The sequence below is a fragment of the Bos javanicus genome, chromosome 6, assembly GCF_032452875.1.
Source record: "Bos javanicus breed banteng chromosome 6, ARS-OSU_banteng_1.0, whole genome shotgun sequence".
In the NCBI taxonomy this organism is placed as follows: domain Eukaryota; kingdom Metazoa; phylum Chordata; class Mammalia; order Artiodactyla; family Bovidae; genus Bos; species Bos javanicus.
Window position 1 is genome coordinate 48,765,178 of NC_083873.1, and position 26,246 is coordinate 48,791,423.

Genomic DNA, 26,246 nt, shown 5'->3' on the forward strand with positions numbered 1-26,246 from the left:
CACCAACAGTGTAGGAGGGTTCCCCAAAAGTATTTTCCAATGTAGAATAAAGAAAGCTAACACAATGAGATGAGAAGAAAAAGGACAGAGATATGTAACATGTTATCTATTGAAATTCGAGCACTGAACTAACTTAAATCTTGTATAATCACAGAAATTTTCCAGAGCAACAGTTGATTGAATGAAAGGACAAGAAGAGTTCAGTCTAACTTTGATTTGCCTAAGATGCCTCCTGTTTCCTCTTCAAAATCCAGGATCTTTAGTGAATTGAGGTGAGAATCTCTTTCTTTAAGGTTCAGTGTCTTCACTTTGTTGCAATGGAGAGGAAAGAGATGAGATGTGTGTTGCCACTTTACAGATAAAGCTTGTTAGCCCTTCCTCTGTTGGTGGACACTATTTTTTGTATAATGTTGTCCAACTATTCCCCTGAAGGAGCGCATGGCAACCCACTCCAGTATTCTTGCCTGAAGAATCTCATGGACAGAGAAGCCTGACAGGCTACAGTCAAGAGGGTTGCAAAGAGTCACAGATGACTAAAGTGACTTACCATACATGCACATGTCCAACTATTACTGTTCTCTATAGGAAGGTGTTTAAATATGGGGAACCTAATGGGATGCTTGCTTTCTCTCCATTTCTCCACTGAAGGTTAAGTAGATTCTCCTTGTCTACATCCTGGACTCATTACCATCTCACAGCCCAGATTCTCTTACACCTAGTACCTTAGCCCTCCGTATATTCCTCTTAGCTAGGGTAACAGGTGTGCCTTGAGAGCAGCCACTCTACATGGAATGGGGGAGTGGGAGTCTCGTTCCTCTAACATTTTCTGAACCACATTGTGCTGAGAATGTACAATACTGCACATATCTTTGTTCATAAGTCCATGACATAACTGTCTATTCTGAAAAAATAAAACAGAGACAATCCCTCAACACTTTAAAAACTATCTAGCAAAAACAAAATTAAACTAATAGTATTAACTTTTAAAATTTGGGGTATGTGTACTTATGTGAAAACAGATCTTGTGTGTATGTTTTTTTAATTCTTTCATTACTTTATTATTGCTTATTTGTAAAATCTATAGTATGAACAGAAATGTTTCATATAGATATATTTTTAAGTATTTTAGAATTTATTCTGTGTAAGAAATACCTTAAATATTGTCTGTGAACTAAACTGTTCACAACTATAGTTGTTCATATTACTTATTTCTTTGAGCAAGGTTCACTCTCTAGAGCTTAAACTACATGCATGACTTCTATTTGAACACAGGTATACACACGAATCTATTTGAAGATGGGACTGATGAGTTTCCTGTTATTTGTTAGTCACTCAGTCGTGTCCAACTTTTTGCGATGCCATGGACTGTGGCCTCTGTCCATAAAGTTTTCCATGCAAGAATACTGGAGTGGGTAGCCATTCTCTTCTCCAGTTCCTGTTATTGGACACAAGCAAAATGAAGAGATCAAGAAAACACAGCTGACCTGATTATAAAAATCCTATTCATTGGAGAAGATGGATATTTCTTATATCTGTCATTTGTATAAAATGTATCAATTCTCCTCTCTCTGCAGCTTTTATGTACCTGAGTCCTTTGTATATGCCTAGATGTAAAACTCAGCACCTTTGCAGGTGTTCCTAAAAAAAATCCATTCACCAAAACACAGCTGAATAATAGTTATTTTCTGTAGTTTTTATCTGAGAAACTGAGAAGGGATGTTTCTATTAAAAACCTGACAATAAACAGAGAAAGAATTGAACTAGTTGTGTTTTCCACATTTATTTTTTTTTTTAATTTAATTTAATTTTTAAAAAATTTTTTTAAATTTTTTTAATTTTTTTTTTTAAATTTCAGGTATACACGTGCTCCCCATCCTGAACCACATTTACATGTTCTTTGGTTCTTCTTTCCTCCTCCTTCTCTTTAATTTTCACTTAGGAATTATTCTTAAGCACTTTAAAATTTTAAATTTGTTGATTTAGTTTTGCATAGAACAATTGGCTTCATCTTGGCTTTTGCATATAAGAAAAATTAAGAAAAGCATTTTTCAGTTATTAGTGCCTCTCATCTTAAAAGACCATCTATGTGCTTGCATAGGAGACATAAAAATTTCTCTTCCTGTTTGCACAGGAGACATATACATTTATGAAATTTCATAAATTTCAGTCATGATGCTATGTTTGAGTCATGAAAAGTGGAGAAACAAAAATTTGGGAGGAGTTAAAAAATTAATTGACCTGTAGTTTTCTTTTTTTGTGGGATCTTTGTCAGGTTTTGGTATTAGGGTGATGGTGGCCAGTCCAGGTTCAATGCACAATGCTGGATGCTTGGGGCTGGTGCACTGGGACGACCCAGAGGGATGGTGTGGGGAGGGAGGAGGGTTCAGGATGGGGAACACATGTATACTAATTAAATAATTTTCTATTAAAGAAAAAAAAATTAATTGAAAGCTAAGTGACAGTTTAATAAGCTCTGTGATGTCAGAGACATAAAAAAATAGGATGGTTCTCATGTGAGGACGCATAATACAAAACTGATAGAAAGTGTTTCCCCACAGCCTAGAGATGCTGAGGAATTCTCTCAAGGCCCCCACTGCTGGACTTAGTTGTTCACGTTTTCTCACTAAATCATATTTGACTCTTTGCGACCCCATGGACTGTAGCCCACCAGGTTTCTCTGTCCATGAGATTTCCCAGGCAAGAATACTGGAGTGGGTTACCAGTTTCTTGTCCAAGGAATCTTCCTGACCCAGGGACCAATCCACATCTCAGTGTCTCCTGCATTGGCATGCAGATTCTTTACTGCTAAGCCACCAGGGAAGCCCTGAAGCTGAAGAGTTCTCTCATGGCCCCCACAGCTGGACTTATCAGCAAGTCAAATTTCAGCATCCAGTTTTTCCGGAAGAGAAGAAGAAAATAGTAGCTTTGATGTAGTAGTTGAAGGACTTGCATTTGAACACATGGGAGAGACACCCTGTGAACAAATTGCAAGCAAATCCCACAGGATTTGGGTTTGCGTATTGTGAAAATCATTCTGGATGAAACCCTTGGAAAAGAGTGCTTAAGAGAACATTAGCTACCCAATTAGTTACTCATTAGCTACCACACTTGAAAACTGGGGAGCTGGAAAGGGCTTCCAGAGATCTCTCTCTCCTAATGTCTTATATGCTACTTCTGCCAAAACTTCCAGAGCATGTATGAATTCTCAAAACAAACCAGTGCTATTCTTAAAATAAGCTCCATTTTTTTCCTGAATAATCTTCCTAGTTGTGATATATACTACACAAACTATCCATTATATGGCATATTTATCTATTTTCTTTACAATAAAGTATTTTTCAGGAAAAATTACTTTTCACAATCTATAAAGTTTTTATCAACCTTTAATTTAAATGTCTTTATGCTTTCTACTGACTATTCTTTATTTTTTTATGGATAATATAATTCAATTTTTTAAAGGAGAAGAATTCAGTAAATGACAAGAATGCAAGCTCCAAAAGCTATTTTTTAATACAACAAAATAAGACTGAAGGCGATTAGAAATACTAAAACTTTCTAAAACAAATATATGGAGCTGAAAAACTATTTTATGAGATAGCAATATCATTTTATATGAAAATAATCTGATTCTATTTAGGCTATATTAACTGTTATAAATAAAAAATATAACAAACTTTTACTGAGGGTATTCTATATGCCAGTCATAATTTTAGTTATTTAGTTTTCATTTAACCTAATTACCTTGAATCCAAAGATAATAAAATATTATCAGTAAAATAAAGTTGCTGTAGTACATGTGGATTTCAGAGTTAAGCAGGCCAAATTAAGCATCCATCTCCTTTCTCTACTGCTGTTCCAAATCTGAATATGTTACTTAAATTCTCTAAGTCACTGTTTCTTCATGCATGTAATGGAGCTATACCAGTTTATTTGTTTGTGAAGAGAATTAAATAAGAATTTATTTGGCATAATATGTGGTATTTAATTGTTTCTCAGAGCATATTAATTACCAGTCTTATTCTATGAAAAAATGGAAAAAAATATTACATAGTACACCCAGATTAGATGCCAAAAATAATTATATTAATATCTAACCTTTGAACAAGTGCTTCCTATGTATAAAATTCTAAGCATTCCACACGTATGATCCCATTTATATCTTAGAATAATACTGTGATGTGGGAAATATCCTTGTCTCCATTTAAAGATAATGAACCTGAGGCTTAAAGAAAGACCTTGCTAATGAGCACTTTGCTGCTATGAGAAACAGGGATTCTAGTTCAGTAAGTCTCCTAGGTTTTATTGAGTTAATTCTGTAGGTATGTGCAAGTGTGTACACTGTGTGGTCATGTACTTTTGCTGCAAGGCTCTTTTCAGGGAGTCTTTTTCAACAAAAGGCTATAAAAAACTGTAATTATCACAAATCAATTATGGAATGTCTGCTTCCATCTCTATTTAAAGTCACAGTTCTCTAGTACCTGAGATAGATTTTTCAGAATTAAGAATGCTAACAAAACACCTTCCATAATTCGAGTTTAAGATGAACAATTCCTGAGTTAGATTAGATATGTATAGATACATATATATATTCATGTTTAAAATATATTTTACAAAAAATACATATTTATGGATATTCGATATATATTATCAGGACAAAGAAGTCAATCCTAAAGGATCAAACCAGTCAATCCTCAAGGAAATCATTCCTGAATATTCACTGGAAGGACTAATGCTGAAGCTGAAACTCCATTACTTTGGCCACCTAATGCGAAGAACTGACTCATTAGAAAAGACCCTGATGCTGGGCAAGATTGAAAGCAGGAGGAGAAAGGGATGACAGAGGATGAGATGGTTGGATGGCATCACCGACTCAATGGACATGAATTTGAGCAAGCTCCAGGAGTTGGTGATGGACAGGGAAGCCTGGCATGCTGCAGTCCAAGGGGTTGCAAAGAGTCAGACATGACTGAGTGACTGAACTGAACTGATATATAAAATAATACATACATATGGCTAGAGATAGATATATAATTTTAGTAAACTTTTAGACTTTGCTTTGTAATAATTTTAGATTTATGAAGATTTGCAGAGTAGAGAAAGTTCTATATGCCCATTGACAAATTTCCTCTGTTACATAACATCTTACATAACCTTCTACATTTTTCAAAACTAGGAAAATAATACTATTTCATTAGTATTAATTAAACACCAGATTTTATTCAGATTTTAAAACAGATTTTAGCGATTTTCCCAATAATGTCCTTTTACTGTTCCACCATCTGGATTAGGATACTACATTACATTCCATTTTCATGTTTCCGTGTTCTCCTCCTGTCTACAACAGTTTAGGAGTCTTTTCATTTTTCCTGACCTGACCTGGAGAATTTTGAAGAATATTGACAATTTACTTTGCAGAATGTCATTTAATTTCTCATAATTAGGCTAGTGTTCTATGTTTGGGGGCAGAAATCAGAGCTAAAGTGCCCTTCCAACACACTGTGATGTCATCTATAGGACTTACTACTGGTGATTATTTGGTTATGGCAGTGTCTTCTAGATTTCCTTGTTATGAAGTTGCTATGTACTTACATAAAATACTTGGTACAATGCTTGATGCATAGTATATTCTCTGCAAACAAGTCCTGAAGTCGAGCTCACAATCAAGGAGAAAATTGAGTATCACTTACTGGAAGAGGCAAGATACCTATGAGTATTATTTAGATATCCTCTGAAAAGAAAACATTTCCCTCTCCTCATATATTTATTTTATCAATAATTTACTTATATAAACATAGGCACATATATATTTGACATGCTTTGAGTTAGAATCCAATATTACATTAATTATTTCAATCTTTTAAGTTTTCCAGCTTTGGGCACCAGGATTTTTTTAAGTGGATGACTTTTTAAAAAATGTTCATCTGTTTGATTTATAGATATTTATGCTATAAAAATTTACAAAATATCTTCCCTAAAAACTTTAGCTTATACAGATTTTCTACTTTCTCTTACTAATTTTGCATTCTATTCCATAATTAACAACTTATATAACATCTAATTTTGTAAATTATTTTGAGACATAAAATTTGCTTTGTTAAATGCTCTCTTGTTCATTGATCAACCAAACAACAAATCCCTAGGGAATATATCTGCTAATGATGATGTTGATTCTGTGGAGACTAGAAAGGAGAAAAAAAGAAATAATATCTGTCCTCAAAGAACATATAATCTATGTGAGAAAAAAAATAGCACTCTTAAAGTAATTGCAGTATAGTATGAAACCTTAATAATAAGAACTTAAGAACTAATATTGAGGAAGTTAAGAAAAAGGGCAAAAAATCAAGGCTTTATGAAAACCATGACATGATGTATCCAATAAATACAATGTGCTAACATTCAGGACGGAGAAGGCAATGGCACCCCACTCCAGTACTCTTGCCTGGAAAATCCCATGAACGGAGGAGGCTAGTGGACTGTGGTCCATGGGGTCGCTAGGAGTCGGACATGACTGAATGACTTCACTTTCACTTTTCACGTTCATGCATTGCAAAAGGCAACGGCAACCCACTCCAGTGTTCTTGCCTGGAGAATCCCAGGGACGGGGGGAGCCTGTTGGGCTGCCGTCTATAGGGTCACACAGAGTCGGACACGACTGAAGTGACTTAGCAACAATCAGGGATACAGTGCTGAGCAGATGATTAAGAAGTCATGTCCAAAGTGTGATGAGTTAGTTATAAGTCTAGTTGTACAGAATGCTATGGCATAAATTCATAACATCTGAGTCTTTGGGGTTTCAGAAGGACTCCTGGAAGTGACTTTTACATAAGATCTGAATTATTAATAGGAGAGATCACCTTGGAACTTGTATTCAGTCCTGTAAGTGATTTTCAGAGCTAATTTTTAGAGATGATTTTCTAAAAATTATTTTAGAAATTCTCTGATTTTCAGAGAACATTTTTATTAAAAATTTATTTTTTAGATGCAGTATTTCTTAGAACAGAATTGATTTTTTAGTAATCCTAATGGCATTTTATATGTATGTGTATACGTGTGTGTGTGTGCATGTGTGTATATATGCATTTGCAGGTATATTTTCCCTGTTTGATTTTTTGGTGCATGGCCATACACTTATTCTATCATTTTCTTTCATTTCATTTATTCCTCCAAGAAAAAAATCTCCATGTACTTTGCAGTAGGAAATATTCTAAGATGACCCCTAAAGACTCTCTCTTTAATATATTCTCATTATTCCCTTGAGTGTGTTGGAAACTGAATTTAAGAGGTTATAACCACTGTGGTCATGGGCTTCCCAGGTGACTCACTAGTAAAGAATCTGCCTGTTAAGCAGGAGAAGAGGATTCAATCCCTGTGTCAGGAAGATCCCCTGGAGAAGGAAATGGTAACTCACTCTAGTATTCTTGCCAACAAAATCCCATGGACAGAGGAGCCTGGTGGGCTACAGCCCATGGGGTCACAAAGAGTCAGACACAGCTTAGTGAATTACAGCAGCAGCAGCAACTACTATGGTTATATTACATTACATGGCAAAAGAGATTGTAATGAAGTTTACTAATCTGTCAACCTTGAGCTAATTAAAAGGAGATTATCCAGGTTGATATGACCTAATTACATGGGCCATTTAAATATGCACCTAAAGACTAGAGAAAAGGGAATTCAGAGACACAAAGTACAAGAAATACCTGATACATCATTCCTGATTTGATGAGGGGAGGGGGCACATGGATAAGAATGCAATAACTTCTGGGATCTAAGAGTGATCCTGATTAGCAGCAAAGAAACAGGCACCTTCATGGTACAAGAAACTGAATTACTTCAACAAGAATGTGCTTTTAATTGAATTTTACCCAGAGGTTCCAGATGAAAACTCTGCCTGGTCAACATCTTGATTTCAGTCTGATAATATTCTGAGCAGAGAACCTACTAATGGCAGTCTGAACTACTGACCTATAGACTGTGAGCTAATAAGTGAACGTTGCTCCAAGTCATCAAATTTGTGGCAATTTGTTATGTAGATATAGTAAACTAGCACATACTTACTTGTGTCAAGCACTATTTTAGATCCTTGAAATGAGAGTCAACAGTATGTGAACCATGAACTCAAAGATGTTCAAGCTGGATTTAGAAAAGGCAGAGGAACCAGAGATCAAATTGCCAACATCTGCTGGATCATTGAGAAAGAAAGAGAGTTCCAGAAAATCATCTACTACTGCTTTATTAATGGTGCCAAAGCCTTTGACTGTGTGGATCACAACAAACTGTGGAAAATTCTTCAAGAGAAGGCAATACCAGACCACCTGACCGGCCTCCTGAGAAATCTGTATGCAGGTCAGAAAGCAACAGTTAGAACTGAGTGACTTCACTCACTTTTGTGATATACAGTGACCACAAGATTATTTATTATTCAAGAGTGAGGAAATCTGTGTGCAAGAGACATTAGGCTCATAGAATTTAAAGAAACACTTAGAAATAAAAACAAAATCATTTGTTTGGAACAACAGACTGGTTCCAAATCTGGAAAGGTGTATGTCAAGGCTGTATATTGTCACCCTGCTTATTTAACTTATATGCAGAGTACATCATGCAAAATGCTGGGCTGGATGAAGCACAAGCTGGAATCAAGATTGCCAGGAGAAATATTAATAACCTCAGATATGTAGATGACACCACCCTTATGGCAGAAAGCAAAGAAGAACTAAATAGCTTCTTGACAAAAGTAAAAGAGGAGTTGCTTGTATATTTTTGAGATTAGTTGTTTGTCAGTTGCTTCATTTGCTATTATTTTCTCCCATTCTGAAGGCTGCCTTTTCAACTTGCTAATAGTTTCCTTTGATGTGCAGAAGCTTTTAAGTTTAGGTCCCATTTGTTTTTGTTTTTTTTTAATTTTATTTTATTTTTAAACTTTACATAATTGTATTAGTTTTGCCAAATATCAAAATGAATCCATCACAGGTATACATGTGTTCCCCATCCTGAACCCTCCTCCCTCCTCCCTCCCCATACCATCCCTCTGGGTCGTCCCAGTGCACTAGCCCCAAGCATCCAGTATCCTGTGTTGAACCTGGACTGGCATCTCGTTTCATACATGATATTTTACATGTTTCAGTGCCATTCTCCCAAATCTTCCCACCCTCTCCCTCACCCACAGAGTCCATAAGACTGTTCCATACATCAGTGTCTCTTTTGCTGTCTCATACACAGGGTTATTGTTATCATCTTTCTAAATTCCATATATATGCGTTAGTATACTGTATTGGTGTTTTTCTTTCTGGCTTACTTCACTATGTACAATAGGCTCCAGTTTCATCCACCTCATTAGAACTGATTCAAATGAATTCTTTTTAATGGCTGAGTAATACTCCATTGTGTATATGTACCACGGCTTTCTTATCCATTCATCTTCTGATGGACATCTAGGTTGCTTCCATGTCCTGGCTATTATAAACAGTGCTGCGATGAACATTGGGGTACACGTGTCTCTTTCCCTTCTGGTTTCCTCAGTGTGTATGCCCAGCAGTGGGATTGCTGGATCATAAGGCAGTTCTATTTCCAGTTTTTTAAGGAATCTCCACACTGTTCTCCATAGTGGCTGTACTAGTTTGCATTCCCACCAACAGTGTAAGAGGGTTCCCTTTTCTCCACACCCTCTCCAACATTTATTATTTGTAGACTTTTGGATCGCAGCCATTCTGACTGGTGTGAAATGGTACCTCATAGTGGTTTTGATTTGCATTTCTCTGATAATGAATGATGTTGAGCATCTTTTCATGTGTTTGTTAGCCATCTGTATGTCTTCTTTGGAGAAATGTCTGTTTAGTTCTTTGGCCCATTTTTTGATTGGGTCATTTATTTTTCTGGAGTTGAGCTGTAGGAGTTGCTTGTATATTTTTGAGATTAGTTGTTTGTCCCTTGCTTCATTTGCTATTATTTTCTCCCATTCTGAAGGCTGTCTTTTCACCTTGCTGATAGTTTCCTTTGATGTGCAGAAGCTTTTAAGGTTAATTAGGTCCCATTTGTTTATTTTTGCTTTTATTTCTGATATTCTAGGAGGTGGGTCATAGAGGATCCTGCTGTGATGTATGTCAGAGAGTGTTTTGCCTATGTTTTCCTCTAGGAGTTTTATAGTTTCTGGTCTTATGTTTAGATCTTTAATCCATTTTGAGTTTATTTTTGTGTATGGTGTTAGAAAGTGTTCTAATTTCATTCTTTTACAAGTGGTTGACCAGTTTTTCCAGCACCACTTGTTAAAGAGATTGTCTTTAATCCATTGTATATTCTTGCCTCCTTTGTCAAAGATAAGGTGTACATATGTCCGTGAATTTATCTCTGGGCTTTCTATTTTGTTCCATTGATCTATATTTCTGTCTTTGTGCCAGTACCATACTGTCTTGATAACTGTCAACTCCAGAAAAATAAACGACCCAATCAAAAAATGGGCCAAAGAACTAAATAGACATTTCTCCAAAGAAGACATACAGATGGCTAACAAACACATGAAAAGATGCTCAACATCACTCATTATCAGAGAAATGCAAATCAAAACCACTATGAGGTACCATTTCATACCAGTCAGAATGGCTGCGATCCAAAAGTCTACAAGCAATAAATGCTGGAGAGGGTGTGGAGAAAAGGGAACCCTCTTCCACTGTTGGTGGGAATGCAAACTAGTACAGCCGCTATGGAGAACAATGTGGAGATTCCTTAAAAAACTGGAAATAGAACTGCCTTATGATCCAGCAATCCCACTGCTGGGCATACACACTGAGGAAACCAGAAGGGAAAGAGACACGTGTACCCCAATGTTCATCGCAGCACTGTTTATAATAGCCAGGACATGGAAGCAACCTAGATGTCCATCAGAAGATAAATGGACAAGAAAGCTGTGGTACATATACACAATGGAGTATTACTCCACCATTAAAAAGAATTCATTTGAATCAGTTCTAATGAGGTGGATGAAACTGGAGCCTATTATACAGAGTGAAGTAAGCCAGAAAGAAAAACACCAGTACAGTATACTAATGCATATATATCGAATTTAGAAAGATGGTAACAATAACCCTGTGTACGAGACAGCAAAAGAGACACTGATGTATAGAACAGTCTTATGGACTCTGTTGCAGAGGGAGAGGGTGGGAAGATTTGGGAGAATGGCATTGAAACATGTATAATGTCATGTATGAAATGAGTTGCCAGTCCAGGTTCGATGCACGATACTGGATGCTTGGGGCTAGTGCACTGGGACGACCCAGAGGGATGGTATGGGGAGGGAGGAGGGAGGAGGGTTCAGGATGGGGAACACATGTATACCTGTGATGGATTCATTTTGATATTTGGCAAAACTAATACAATTTGTAAAGTTTAAAAATAAAATAAAATTTAAAAAAAAAACTGAATAGAAAAAAAAAAAAAAGAAAGTGAAAGAGGAGAATGAGAAAGTTGGCTTAAAACTCAGCACTCAGAAAACTAAGATCATGGCATCTGGTCTCATCACTTGATGGGAAATAGATGGGGAAACGGTGAAAACAGTGCCAGACTTTATTTTGGGGGGCTCCAAAATCACTGAAGATGGTGACTGCAGCCATGAAATTAAAAGATGCATACTCCTTGGAAGAAAAGTTAGGACCAAACTAGACAGCATATTAAAAAGCAGAGACATTACTTTGTCAACAAAGGTCCCTCTAGTCAAAGCTATGGTTTTCCCAGTAGTCATTTATGGATGTGAGAGATGGACTATAAATAAAGCTGAGTTCCAGAGAATTGATTCTTTTGAACTGTAATATTGGAGAAGACTCTCAAGAGTCCCTTAAATTGCAAGGAAATCCAACTAGTCCATCTTAAAGAAAATCAGTCCCAACTATTCTTTGGAAGGTCTGATGATGAAGCTGAAACTCCAATACTTTGACCATCTGATGTGAAGAATTAACTCGTTTGAAAAGACCCTGATGCTGGTAAAGATTGAAGGCAGAAGGAGAAGGGGACGTCAGAGGATGAGACAGTTGGATGGCATCACTGACTCAATTGACATGAGTTTGAGTAAACTCCAGGAGTTGATGATGGGCAGGGAGGCCTGGCATGCTGCCATCCATGGGATCACAAAGAGTCAGACATAACTGAAAGACTGAACTGAACTGAATGAGAGTCAGAATATGCTATCTTATCTTGCGGAAAAAAAAAAAAAAAGAAAAACAACAGCAAAACTCCAACTTTAACACTGCAACAGTTTGTTCTTACTTATGCAAATCTCTAAGGCAACTGTAGAGTGTGCAATGATGCAGCAGCTCTAGTGTGTAATGATGTATTTTTAATCTTGTAACTTCATAGTCTCAGCAAAGCCTCTCTCCAAGATTGCCACAGCAAGATAAAAAGCACTGGTCTTATAAACCAATAGTATTTTTCTCCTGGAAAGGACACATATCACTTTTGCCTACACCAATTGGTTTGAATGTGGGGCTACTGATATGCCCAGGAGGAGAAAAGGATATATGTGAGCAATAGTCGTCTCTACTCTACTTGGGTGACCACGAAAGCATTTAAATCAGTGACCAAAACAAAATCCTTGTCCTCATGAAAACATTTTCCTAGATCTTGAAGGAACTCATCTGCCCCTGGGAACAAAGGATTATTGTTGGGACATTTTATACAAGAATAAAACAGAAGGCTAATTTTAAATTTAATTTCCATGTTAACAAAATTAGCATTGATAGTCAGTCTATGTTTAATTCCTACTAACTTACCCAGAAGAAGAGAGAAGTGGGGAGGAGGAAGAAATCTTTTTTGCTCCTAAGAAATTGGGAAGAATCAAAGAGATAAATGAAGGGGTCAGAAAGCCATTCTCTCATATCTATTCCATTGCTGATTTGAGCCTTATAAATATTGCAAGTGTATCACCACAACCACATCAGGATGGGGAATAATAAATGATATATACTAGACTCAGATCCTTCAGAATAAGAATGTGTCTTAAAGCACGTCTCTCACCCTATTTCACAGACATTTTAAACTCTGCATCAGGTAAATCCAAGAGCAAATAACCTGACGGCATTAGGTAAATTGTTTCTAGCACAATTAAACTAATGATAAAGGAATAATAAATAAACTAAATATGTAAATAAAATATGAAAAGAAGATAATTTTTAATATCCTATTCTTGCTATCCTATTCAAAAGACATAGTGGCCAGACCATTCTAAAAATTTGCTTCAGCCCTCTGAACTTACTACTCAGCTTCTCCATTTTCAGAGATGACCTTGAACAATTTTAAGGAGCTATTTTTCACCTGCAATTTCTTTGCTCTTCTGTGACTGTCAGTGCCTTAAAAGAAAATCAATGGATGTACTCAAATATCTAATACTACAATATAAGACACTATAATTGTTAGAAATTTGATTTCCTTTGCCATTGTTAAGCTGCTTGTCAGAAACCAGATTTGTATTTATATGAATTTCTGTGATGTAGACATTTTGAATCAATTGTTTTAATATATTGTACATAGTTAAGTCCAACTATTTAATTAGTTTTATTTTATAAATCCCAAAGATATAATTGCTCATTTTTTATTGTTCTTTTACCTTCTAATTCAAAAGAAATATAATTTTATGTCATATTAACATGCAAAATTGATTATACTGCTTTTAAAAAGATGGTTGTTCATATTTAATGTTAAATAATTAAGGATTTGAAATTAAGTAGAGATACTTTTATCTGTGATATATTTTATTCAACATCCAAATGTCATTATATTTCTTTAATAAAATTTACATAAAATATATATTTAATAAATAATTAAACAGGACTATTTCTAGACATTTAAACTTTTACAAATTTGTTTTATCAACTTACAACCTGGTGCTGTACCAAGTTCCATTAAGAAGTATACATAAAATTCAGGGTATTTAAGGAAGCTGGAATAAAAACTGAGGACAACAGGTGAAAAATATTTTTTAATAAAAATAAAAATAAATGAACTTTTAAGTGCTATGTGGAATGGACATAAAATGTACAAAAGCAGTCTGTGTAGAAAGAGAGCCCCAGAGAGAAACTAGTGCTTTCATGATCTCTACCCATCTAGGTTTTGGCAGTACGATCACAGAACTGTGGCACAATCACAGCCATCGAAGATAACAGAAAGGGATGAAGGATTCTTCCAGAAAATAAAAAAGGAAGCATGGAATCAGAAGTTAGGCTATATACTTGAGTTTGAGAATCATAATTCATCCCTCCTAACTACTACTTATAGAAATAGCACTTGGAAAGTTAAGATTGAGAAGGAAAAAAGAACTGTAAATTGGCTGCATAAAAGGAAAAAATACATCATTGGAAAAGATCCTCATGCTGAGAAAGATTGAAAGCAAAAGGAGAAGAGGGTGAGAGAGGTTGAGATGGTTAGATAGTATCACTGACTCAATGGACATGAATTTGAGCAAACTCTGGGAGATTGTGGAAGACAGAGGAGATTAGTAGGCTACAGTCCATGGGGTCACAAACAGTCGGACACGAGTTACCATCAGAAAAACAATAACAACAACATCATTATTTGGAGGATAGAGCAAAGAAGACTTCATAGTGGTCATTCAGTTCAGTCGCTCAGTCATGTCCGACTCTTTGCGACCCCATGAATCACAGCACACCAGGCCTCCCTGTCCATCACCAACTTCCAGAGTTCACTCAGACTCATGTCCATCGAGTCAGTGATGCCATCCAGCCATCTCATCCTCTGTCGTCCCCTTCTCCTCCTGCCTCCAATCCCTCCAAGCGTCAGAGTCTTTTTCCAATGAGTCAACTCTTCACATGAGGTGGCCGAAGTACTGGAGTTTCAGCTTTAGCATCATACCTTCCAAAGAACATCCAGGGCTGATCTCCTTCAGAATGGACTGGTTGGATATCCTTGCAATCCAAGGGACTCTCAAGAGTCTTCTCCAACACCACAGTTCAAAAGCATCAGTTCTTGGGCACTGAGCTTTCTTCACAGTCCAACTCTCACATCCATACATGACCACTGGAAAAACCATAGCCTTGACTAGATGGACCTTTGTTGGCAAAGTAATGTCTCTGCTTTTGAATATGTTATCTAGGTTGGTCATAACTTTTCTTCCAAGGAGTAAGCATCTTTAAATTTCATGGCTGGAATCACCGTCTGTAGTGATTTGAGACAATAAATTCATTGCCACATAACTCTGGACTGTGTAATCTTAGTCATCTGCTGGCAGGTGGGAATACAAAGGTAGGAGCAAAGGAAATATCCTGTTCCTTCTGGAAGCATCCTGTTACAAACCGAGATAAGAAGAAGTAGATACATATAGGGGGCTTCTCAGGTGGCCCTAATGGTAAAGAACCTGACTGCTAATGCAGGAGAGTTAAGAGAGGTAGGTTTGATTCTTGGGTAGGGAAAATGCCCTGGAGGAGAGCATGGCAACACACACCAGTTGCTGCTGCTGCTAAGTCACTTCAGTCATGTCCGACTCTGTGCAACCCCATAGATGGCAGCCCACCAGGCTCCCCCATCCCTGGGATTCTCCAGGCAAGAACCCTGGAGTGGGTTGCCATTTCCTTCTCCAATACATGAAAGTGAAAAGTGAAAGTGAAGTCGCTCAGTCGTGTCCAACTCTTCGAGACCCCATGGACTGCAGCCTACCAGGCTCCATCCATGGGATTTTCCAGGCAAGAGTGCTGGAGTGGGTTGCCATTGCCTTCTCCAAACACACACCAGCATCCTTGCCTAAATAATTCCATGGACAGAGCAACCAGATGGGCTACAGTCCATAGGGTCACAGAGTCGGACACAAGTGAAGTGTCTTAGCACAAATGCTCAGATACATATAGATTCATTTTATTAGGGATGTGGCATAGAAAATCTTATCTGTTTGCCCTAAGGAATCTCAGAGAAATTGGGCTCCACACCATATTTCTTTAAAACAAAAATAGACAATTTAATATGTGCTTGTTTGGTAATACTTTACCAGGAACAGATATACTTTCTTATTTCTACTTCTACATTATCCTGCAACTGTGATATAATTTCCAACTTCCTTTTGCTATAGTACTCCATTGGAAATTTAAGCATATTAACTTTTAGCATTGCCTATATATCCTTGTCTTCTCAGCCTTGTTGAATTTAAAGCCTCCTACTTGAAATACTAGGAGACTTGTAGATATACAAAATCCATAGCTAACCTTGCTCTTTAAAGGTTAGCTATGGACTTACCCTATTGACCTAATAACAGCTCAAACGACTTACTTTATTAGGTAAAACACATCAATACTGAAGGAAATCAAAGCTAAAGAAAAAATAAAAAGATTAGACTTAATGATTACTGGATCATTTTTCTAACTTAAAAATCAGTGGTTGTTCAAAAGGTACCCTTCACATATCTTTCTTCTAAACAATCTGCAATATTTTGTAATCATGCTACTCGGAGTGAGATCTGAGGGCCAGTAATAGTGGCATTGATGAGATTTCACAAACATGCAGAATCTTAACTGCCACATGAAATTCATTGGATAAGAACCTTCATTTTTAAAAAGATGTCCCAGTAATTCATGAGCACATGAAGTTGAGAAACCACATGTTATAAGTTATTCTTGGTGTATCAATGTAAACTATAACTTCTAGGACCTCAAGAAAGAAAAGTGAAATTGTTAGTCACTTAGTCATTTCCAAATCTTTGCTATGCACTGTAGCCTGCCAGGCTTCTCTGACCATGTGATTATCTGGGCAGGAATACTGGAGTGGGCTGCTATTACCTCTCCCAAGGCTTATTCCTGACCTTAGGATCCGCACGTATCCTACACTGGCAAATGGTTCTTTACCACTAGAGCCAATTGGGGAGCCCATTTAGAATGTTAGGCAATGGTAAAAACATGGAGTAAAATAGTTTAGAGAAAAGGAGAGGGAGGGAATGAGGTATAATTTCAGATAGGATGACTAAGGAAGTTCTTACTAAAAGGCTATTATTTTAATAAATTCCAGTAAAAAGTGAGGTAGCAAGTTAAATGGATATTTGGAAGGGAAAAAATTAAACAATTTATGTGATTATATATTTTATATCAAGCCTAGAATGCTTGGTTAGCTTTACTTTCTAGGACAGAGAAAGAATAATATATTAGCAGAAATTACCATCCTTCAAATGACTGTTAGTTGCAGTTATTATGATAATTGATTTATATGTATTATCTCCTTTAATTACTATTGCAGCTCTACTGTGTAAACATTAGTTTAGTGAAAGTCACTCAGTCATGTCCAGATTCTGTGAATCCATGGAATTCTCCAGACCAGAGTACTGGAATGGGTAGCCTTTCCCTTCTTCAGAGAATCTTCCCAACCCAGGGACCAAACCCATATCTCTCGCATTGCAGGTGGATTCTTTACCAACTGAGCCACAAGGGAAGCCCTGAATAAACATTATTTTGAGGCAACTGAGTCTCAGAGAAGTTGGAAAACACTCAGATTTCATATAGATTAACATTAATATACAGGAATCAAAATTTAAATGCCAAGTCCATCTGTTTCAAAAGCCCATGATATTTCCTCTACTTTTCTGGCTATAAACTCCTCATAACTAGGATCTGATTTAATTTGAAGATAAGCAAAGAGTCTAATTTCTTAATAAGTTGAAAAGTATGATTATATTACTGGCTCAAGAAAGAATTATTAGAAACTTAACTTGTTTCCCTGATAGCTCAGCTGATAAAAAATCCACCTGCAATGCAGGACACTCCAGTTGGCTTCCTGGTTCAGGAAGATCCACTGCAGAAAGGATAAGCTGCCCACTCCAGTATTCTTGGGCTTCCCTGATGGTTCAGCTGGTAAAGAATCTGCCTGCAATGTGGGAGATCTGGATTCTATCCCTGGGTTTGGGAATATCCCCTGGAGAAAGGAAAGGCTACCCACTCCAGTATTCTGGCCTGGAGAATTCCATGGGTATAGTCCACGGGGTCGCAGAGTCAGAGAGGACTGAGCTACTTTCACTAAATTGTTTACAGAGTTGAATAAATGGCTTATGTGTAATACTGACTATATTGTCTTTTAAATCAGCAATGTTAGCCCTTAGATGAAAAAAAGAATAAACTGTGAAGATTTTATTTTTTAAACCCTTATGTCACTCCCCACCCCACAACCTTATTGTTTTAAATTCATTAAATTCAATTTGGAAGCTCAGGTATCCATTTTATAACCAAAAGTTTTGTAAGCAATTCTGATAAATGTCATATCTAACAATCATTGGGCTACATTTTTAAAGGGTCTGATCAAAATCATCCTAAAGCAATTTCACCTTAGGGGAAATTAACTTAGACAAGATTAGTTGGAATTCTCGCTCACATCTTTTTCTTTTAAGGACAATGCATTGGCCAATACATAAATAAGCTAAATTATCTTCGTAAACTCTTTATCAACTCTGACCTAGGTAGTAGGCAATTTCCTTTGCAGAGTGTTTGCAGATAGTTCATACTGATTGGACAGTATCAGTCTTACAAATTGCATTCAGCATACATGCTATTTGACAGGCTATGTGATGTGACCAAGGAAGAAGAAGAATGAGTCTGCATGTTGGAAATAGAATATTCCAAACTCTATTTAGAAAAGTTCAAATGGATTAAGTATGTATTTGTTCTATTCAATTTCTTCAAGTGTTTACCTATCTAAATTAAAAAAAAAAATCTGTGTGACACATCTTGCATTTTATAGAGTTCTGTCATATTAGATTGTATTTGAACTTTTAACTCAAAGTTCTTGAAGAAAAATCCGCTTTAATGTAAATTCACGTTGTGACTGACAACTTGACAAGAAATACCAGAATTGTGAAAACTTGAGGATATTGTCACAAGACTATCGTTGAAACTAGACAAACAATAGTGATATTATAAAGAAGGTCACTTGCTGTGATTTTTGGAATTAAAACTTATCCAAGAGTATACAGTTCCACTATGGATAGTAAAAGCAATTTATTGCTGCTTTTCAGTATTGGAAAAGAAAAAGTTCATGCTGTCATTGATTGACCTTTAAAAAGAAAAATGTAGCTGGCTTACAGGTAATAAGCAAGCAATATATATATGTGTGTGTTTATTAGTAGACTTTCTTCATTTGGGCCCAATGCATAGATTTTTCACACTTTTATTATAATCAGATTGGATAAACCAATCACTGCCAAGTCATATTACCATAATGGAATGCAACTTTTTTCCAATAATTTTTTCACTATAAATCTTGCAAAAATAAAATTACAAAGTAGCAAGACATTTAAAAAATAGCTTATTATAATTTCTTCATTTGATAAATAATGTGGCATGTTCTCAGTCACTGAATTCTATCCAACTCTTTGCAACTCCATGGGCTTAGCTCACCAGGCACTTCTGTCCATGGAATTTTCCAGGCAAAAATACTGGAGCAGGTTGCCATTGCCATTTCCAAAATAATGTGGCATAGAAAATGTGTAATATTTTTTATCATTGGTGCTTATGGAACACTAAAAGCCTCATTTTAAAAGAGTAATACTATTGAATATCTTTGCAACAATACATTTAACCAATTTCTCCCCTTGGTAGAAAATATAATTATGTAGCATAAAGACAGTGAATGATATTAAAGTTTACATGATAAATGATCATGGTCGTGGTCAGTTTTTAGAATTGAATAAAGAGTGATTCTCTTGGAACTATGACATTTTTCCTATTCAAAATTACCCTCATATATCTTTCTTCTTTTATCTTCTTTTCAGATCTTTACATCTTTTTGTTGAATCATATATTTTATGGGATACCAAATACTGAAAAATATCCAGTTGTGCCATGCTACCATACATTATTTCTTGAATTCAAATTTTAGCTTTAATTTTATCTGGTTAGATAACATTAGCAAAATTATTATTTCACAAACAGAATGTTAAATATATTTATTTCTTGAACACCAGTTTTACTTGCAACATTTAGTTCTTTGTATCTTGGCTCTTCTAATTCAATTTGATTTTCTGAATTTAGGGTACATGTGTTTTATAAGCTCTGATCATAAAAAGATGGCATTTTAAAATATAAACCTTGTGAAAATATACACTTAGTTTCTGACACATTTACATCAGGCGATATCAAATAAATGTTTCTATTTTGAAAACTCATTATATTTCATTTTTAAAATTAGAATTTAGTGATGATATCTTTAAAAACTTAATTTCTGCCAGTTGGTACAGAATCTGATACCAAACTCTTTTTCGAAAGGTCTCCTAGTTTTAAAGTTTGAGTTAATTTAGGTTGAGTTAAACCTGAGTTAATTCTCTTGAATTCACTGCCCTTTCTTTCTTTGAAAGCTTAAGGTAAACATCTTCTAGTTCCTCAGGGATTTTATATTTTATGGAATGATTTCTTCTAGATGTTAATACTTCTCCTTTCAAGTCTGGCAAATATGCAATGTTGTTGCCAGCTATAGACCCAGCTTGTACTATAGCTATCATTCAATGATTTGAACCTACTAAACCCAGATGTCTAAAAAGGTTTTATGAGCCAAGGCAGCCTTCTATGATAGCAAACACTTCCTGCTCAGCTTATTCAAAAAACCTTATAGAGACCAAATACATCCTTATAGGGAACAATATCTCAAACCTCAAACATCTTTATAAAGATAAGGCATAATTGTTCAAGGCATCTGTACTGTTGAAACCCAAATTTAAAAATCCAAATTTAAAAAGATTTATCTTTTGACTTGCCTGTGTGATTACCTGGGATATTCTCTGCTTAGTACCTCTGAGCAAAGAGTCATTTGAGCATACTTTTCTTCATATTTGTCTTCCATTGCCTTTATTTCTTATTTAAAAAGGAATGGTGGAAAAGAGTTTGTATGGTCATGATTATGCTGATACCCATCTTGTTGAATCTCTCTGTAGACCATCTGTGGAAGATGGATTAAAGGAGCCTATTTGGAGTGATAAGAGGTTGGAATTTGGGACTTTAGGCTCATTTTCATGAATTTATATTATCCACATGTATATTCTACCAGGCCAAAATCTAAGAGCATTTTTGTCAGAGATTGGTGGTAACTTTTAACAGAGTTATTTGCAGTAACAAATATTCTGGTATTTCACTGGCTTATTGCCATGAAGATGTACTTTTAATTTAATATACCATCTAATGTAAGTAGAAAGAAGAAGTATTCAGGGGGCCAGACTCTGCTCTATATATGGGCAAGTTTTTTTTGTTTTTTTTTTTCCATTTTGTATCTCCACCCCTCTAAGTGTGTTTAGTGTCCTCTGTATTTAGTCAGCCAATAGAGAAAGAGAGCCAAGAATGGAAGGAAAGTGTGTGGGAGGTGTTTCTGAAAATAATGCCCATTAAGTTCACTCATACATTCTATTGACAATTGACAAAAATTGAGTCACATAGCTACATCTAACAAGTTAGAGATGCAGTACTTTCCGGCTAAGCACCAAGATTAGCTCTAAGAACTATTATTGATGGGTGCTGGCAATCCCTGCTATGGGTTTTATGGTTGAGTTTCCTTTTGTCATGTAAGTTTGCATATAATATACATCCATTCTCTCTGACTCTATCAGTTTTAACTAGGATTTGTGTGACCTGCCAAAGGTTTAAAGATTTTAACCTATTTTTCTTTCCCACAAATCTGTTATTTATGAAATCTGTAGACTAGTATCTTATTTTTACTCTAAAATTCAACATATTAAGCTAAAAAACATTTTAGAATATGCTAAAATATTTTATCTTCCATTCCCCCTTTTTTTCCCTATGAGATGAATTATAAGATAAATGAAAAAAAGAAAATGGAGTCTCTATTTTCACTTAAAATATTTCTTAATGAAGATTACATAAATGTTAAAGTACAGTGTCCTATATGAAATTTGGTAGTTTCTTTGGAAGATATGGAAGGGAATTATTTTTGTTTTTCTGTTTTTGTACGAATTTCAGTGAATAATCACCATATTTAGATACAAATTCTGATCTTTAGTGATGAGATTACAATAATTATAAAAATAAATGAAATAAAAGCAAAACTTCACTATACAATTATTCAATAAGTGAAATAACCAGTTGCATTTTTAAGGTTCTGTGTGCTCATAGCTTTTATATCCTCAAGAAATTACTGGTCAAACTGTAACTTAATGCATAAAAGTAGCACAGAAATTTCATGTAGAAAAGTAACTTGGTTATTTGTATCAACTTAAACATATAGTGTACTAGATGAAACATGTTGGAACAACTATATTAAATAGCACAAAATTTATATGGCAAGAGATGGATGTGTGCATACTAAGTTGCTCCAGTCTTGCCTGATTCTGTGGCTCCATGAATTGTAGCCCTGCAGGTTCCTCTGCCCATGGGATTCTCTAGGCAAGAATACTGGAGTGGGTTGCCATCCCCTCCTAAGGGGATCTTCCTGACCCAGGGATCAAAGCCGTGTCTCTTATGTGTCCTGCATTGACAGGCAGGTTCTTTACCATTAGATCCACCTGAATGTCTAGAAAAGAATAAAACTCTAATTTTAAAAGATATGTGAACCCCAATATTTATTGCAGCACTGCTTACTATAGCCAAGACATGGAAACTACCCAAGTGCCTATCAACAGATGATTGGCTTAAGAAGTCATATACATAATGCAATAGTCAACCATAGAAAAGAATGAAATTGTGCCATTTCATTTAAGAGAATTACATATTGCAGGAGCATGGATGAACCCACAGAATATCATACTAAATAATGTCAGTCAGAGAAAGACAAATTCATACTGTATCACATATATGTAGAATCTAAAAATTAATGCAAATGAATCTATACAAAACAGACTCACAGATGTAGAAAACAAGCTTATAATTGCCAAATGGGAAAGTGCTGGGGGCTGGAGATATGAATTAGAAGTATGGGATTCACAGATACAAACTACTGTATATAGAGCAATAAGCCACAATGATTCACTGTATAGCACAGAGAACTATATTCAGCATCTTCTAATAATCTATACTGGAAAATAATCTGAAAAAATGTATAATTCACTTTATTCTGCACTTTACTGTACATGATATGTATGCATGCATGCATGCTCAAGCATGTCCAAGCCTTTGCAAACTCCTTGCACTATGGCCCACTAAGCTCCTCTGTCCACTTCATTGTACACCTGAAACTAACACATTATTGTAAATCAACTTCAGTAAAAAAGAAACTCTCAGTAATGTTGTATATTGATAATATGGAATGAAACACTATCTTATGCTTTTATAAACTTTAAAGAAACTCATACAATTTATCCATTTATTTCAGTAGACCCCACTTTTGTTTCATTTGTTTGTTTATGCTACTGCTAAGTCACTTCAGTCATGTTCGACTCTGTGCAACCCCATAGACGGCAGCCCACCAGGCTCCCCAATCCCTGGGATTCTCCAGGCAAGAACACTGGAGTGGGTTGCCATTTCCTTCTCCAATGCATGAAAGTGAAAAGTAAAAGGGAAGTCGCTCAGTCGTGTCCAACTCTTCGAGACCCCATGGACTGCAGCCTACCAGGCTCCTCCATCCATGGGGTTTTCCAGGCAAGAGTACTGGAGTGGGGTGCCATTGCGTTCTCTTGTTTCTTTATAAGCAGCTATAATTTAGAAAAAGTTAAAGTCTATCATTAAGTAGTGTCTGACTCTTTGTGACCCCATGGACTGCACTTTGCCAGGCTCCTCTGTCCATGGGATTTCCCAGGTTAGAATACTGGAGTGGGTTGTCATTTCCTTCTATAGAAGATCTTACTGGCCCAGGGATTGAACCTACAATTTGGAGAGATGGGGACAAAGTTAATCAGAATCACACTTAAATTATTCTAGAAACTTACAAGGTATAAAAGTTTTCTTTAGAGATTAAAAAAAATCATTTTATAATGCTGTCTCTTGAATAGAATAAGAACAATAAAAATTTAGGCAATAAGTAATTTTTTAAAAATGTGGTCAGTGAAAGCACTCTATAAAACTTTTCATTCATAAAATCTGACTTTCTGCTACTAGTACCAGGAGGAGGGTCCCAGACCAAGGTCTTTTGGGATTATCCATCTCAAGGTCATGTGATAATCATCTCTGAATTGAAAACAAAAATAACAAAATTTCCCACCTTGTAGATAAGATGCTTATAGGTATAGAAGTATAAACCGGATCTAGATATATTTACTTTATTGTGAAATGTGAATTGAATTGTTTTTTATGGCTGGAGTTCACACTTTTAGGGATGAATGTGTTGCAAAGAATTGCTGAATAAATATTTTGCCTCATCATTAGTAGTCTCCCAAACTTTATAGAGGATATAGAAAAATGCCAATGTCTGGTTTCTCTGAAATAGAACATATTTATATTCACATGCATTCAATTGATTAAGGAAATGCTCCCAAGAGGTCAAGTAATTTCGACAAAGTCCCAGTTTCAGCCCCATTGCAGACCAGGAGGGAGCTTTCAAGCTTATTTATGCCTCTTAGCTTGCTCCATTTCAGGGAGTGTATGTGAGAAGGAGAATAGTAATGTGGAAATTCCAACCACTCAGACATCTCCTTGTGCCTCTCTGATCTTTTTATTTTGGGGAAAAATGGCTCTGTAGCTTAAGGACCATCATTAAAAGAAAAACATGGGCACCTGAGGACCCAGAGTTGGGCACACAGAAGTAGTGAAGTTACCCAGCAGTGATCTTTCCATTCCCAGTGTAAACAAATGATGGGAATAGGACATACTTCTTCTGTCTTGTAGGAAGGAATGATGCAACAATGTACTTACTGATTGGTCCTGGAAGACAGGAACTAGTTCTTAAATGATTTTACGCCCAGTGTCTGATACAGTGTATGCATGCATGCAGGCTGGTCGTTTCGGTAGTGTCCTACTCTTTGTGACCCTGTGGACTGTAGTGCATCAGGCTCCTCTGTCCATGGGATTCTCCAGGGAAGAACACTGGAGTGGGTTGTCGTTTCCTGCTCCAGGTGATCTTCCCTAACCCCAGATCAAACCTGTGTCTCTTAAGTCTCCTGCTTTGGCAAGCAGTTTCTTTACCACTAGCGCCACCTGGGAAGCGCGATATATATTAAGTGTTTAGCCACTCCAGTACTCTTGCCTGGAAAATCCCATGGATGAAGGAGCCCGGAAGGCTGCAGTCCATGGGGTCGCGAAGAGTCGGACACGACTGAGCGACTTCACTTTCACTTTTCACTTTCATGCATTGAAGAAGGAAATGGCAACCCACTCCAGTGTTCTTGCCTGGAGAATCCCAGGGACGGGGGAGCCTGGTGGGCTGCCATCTATGGGGTCGCACAGAGTCGGACAAGACTGAAGCGACTTAGGAACAGCAGCAGCAAATATATGTAGACTAATTAAAAGTAAGTACACACACACACATAAAACTTAAAAGGCATAGATAATTAATGAAGCTTTCTAATTTGCCTAATTTATACATCAAAAATTTGTTGAATCATGTGATAGTTGTATCAAAATTTCTACTTAGAATATCTCACATTTTAGTATTTAATCAAATGAAAGAATATGCAGCACATTTTTATATCCTAGCACACGTTCATATGTCTCTTTGTACTTGACCCTCCTGTTGATTTCAAAGGAGACTTGCTCAGCAGTGCTAACAGCACAGGAGTAAGAGGTTCATGAAAACAATATTCTATACTTTAAAGTTGCTAATCCAATACCTAAAAAGGAAAAAGAAGAAAGAGAAAAGGGATTTTGTCACTATGCTACACTGACCTTAAATGCAGCAAAGCAACACTTTTCCACAATTATCTTTACTTTCTTAGACTTCAATGAGTTTTCCTGGAAGAGCAAATACTTTTCCATATGCATTGTTAATTCATAAAGCAATTTATATGCACCAAACATCTTAAATTGTTTCTCCTCTTCTTCCTTAATTTTTAAATTGATTCTTCTTATTATTATTCCTTATCAAATTATGTGTGTACATATGGAGCATCTATAATAATGCAGTTGTATAAGGCATTGTAGTAGGCACTTTGGGCAACATTCTAAGCCTAAGATATTGTCACCAGTAATCTTATAATGCAATTTTAATATATCCGTTAGAAGTAAACAAATGTTTGTCTTATGTCTTTTTTGCTTTTAGATTTTGAAGAAAAAAAAAAAACCATCATTTCAACGCTATGACTTATAAAGTGCTTTTTTTTCTGATTTTGCTTGTCTCTAGAAGATAATTTTAAATTCACAGATTATAAACATTCTGGTTTAACATATTTACCTGTGATGCATTACTAAGTCTAGATT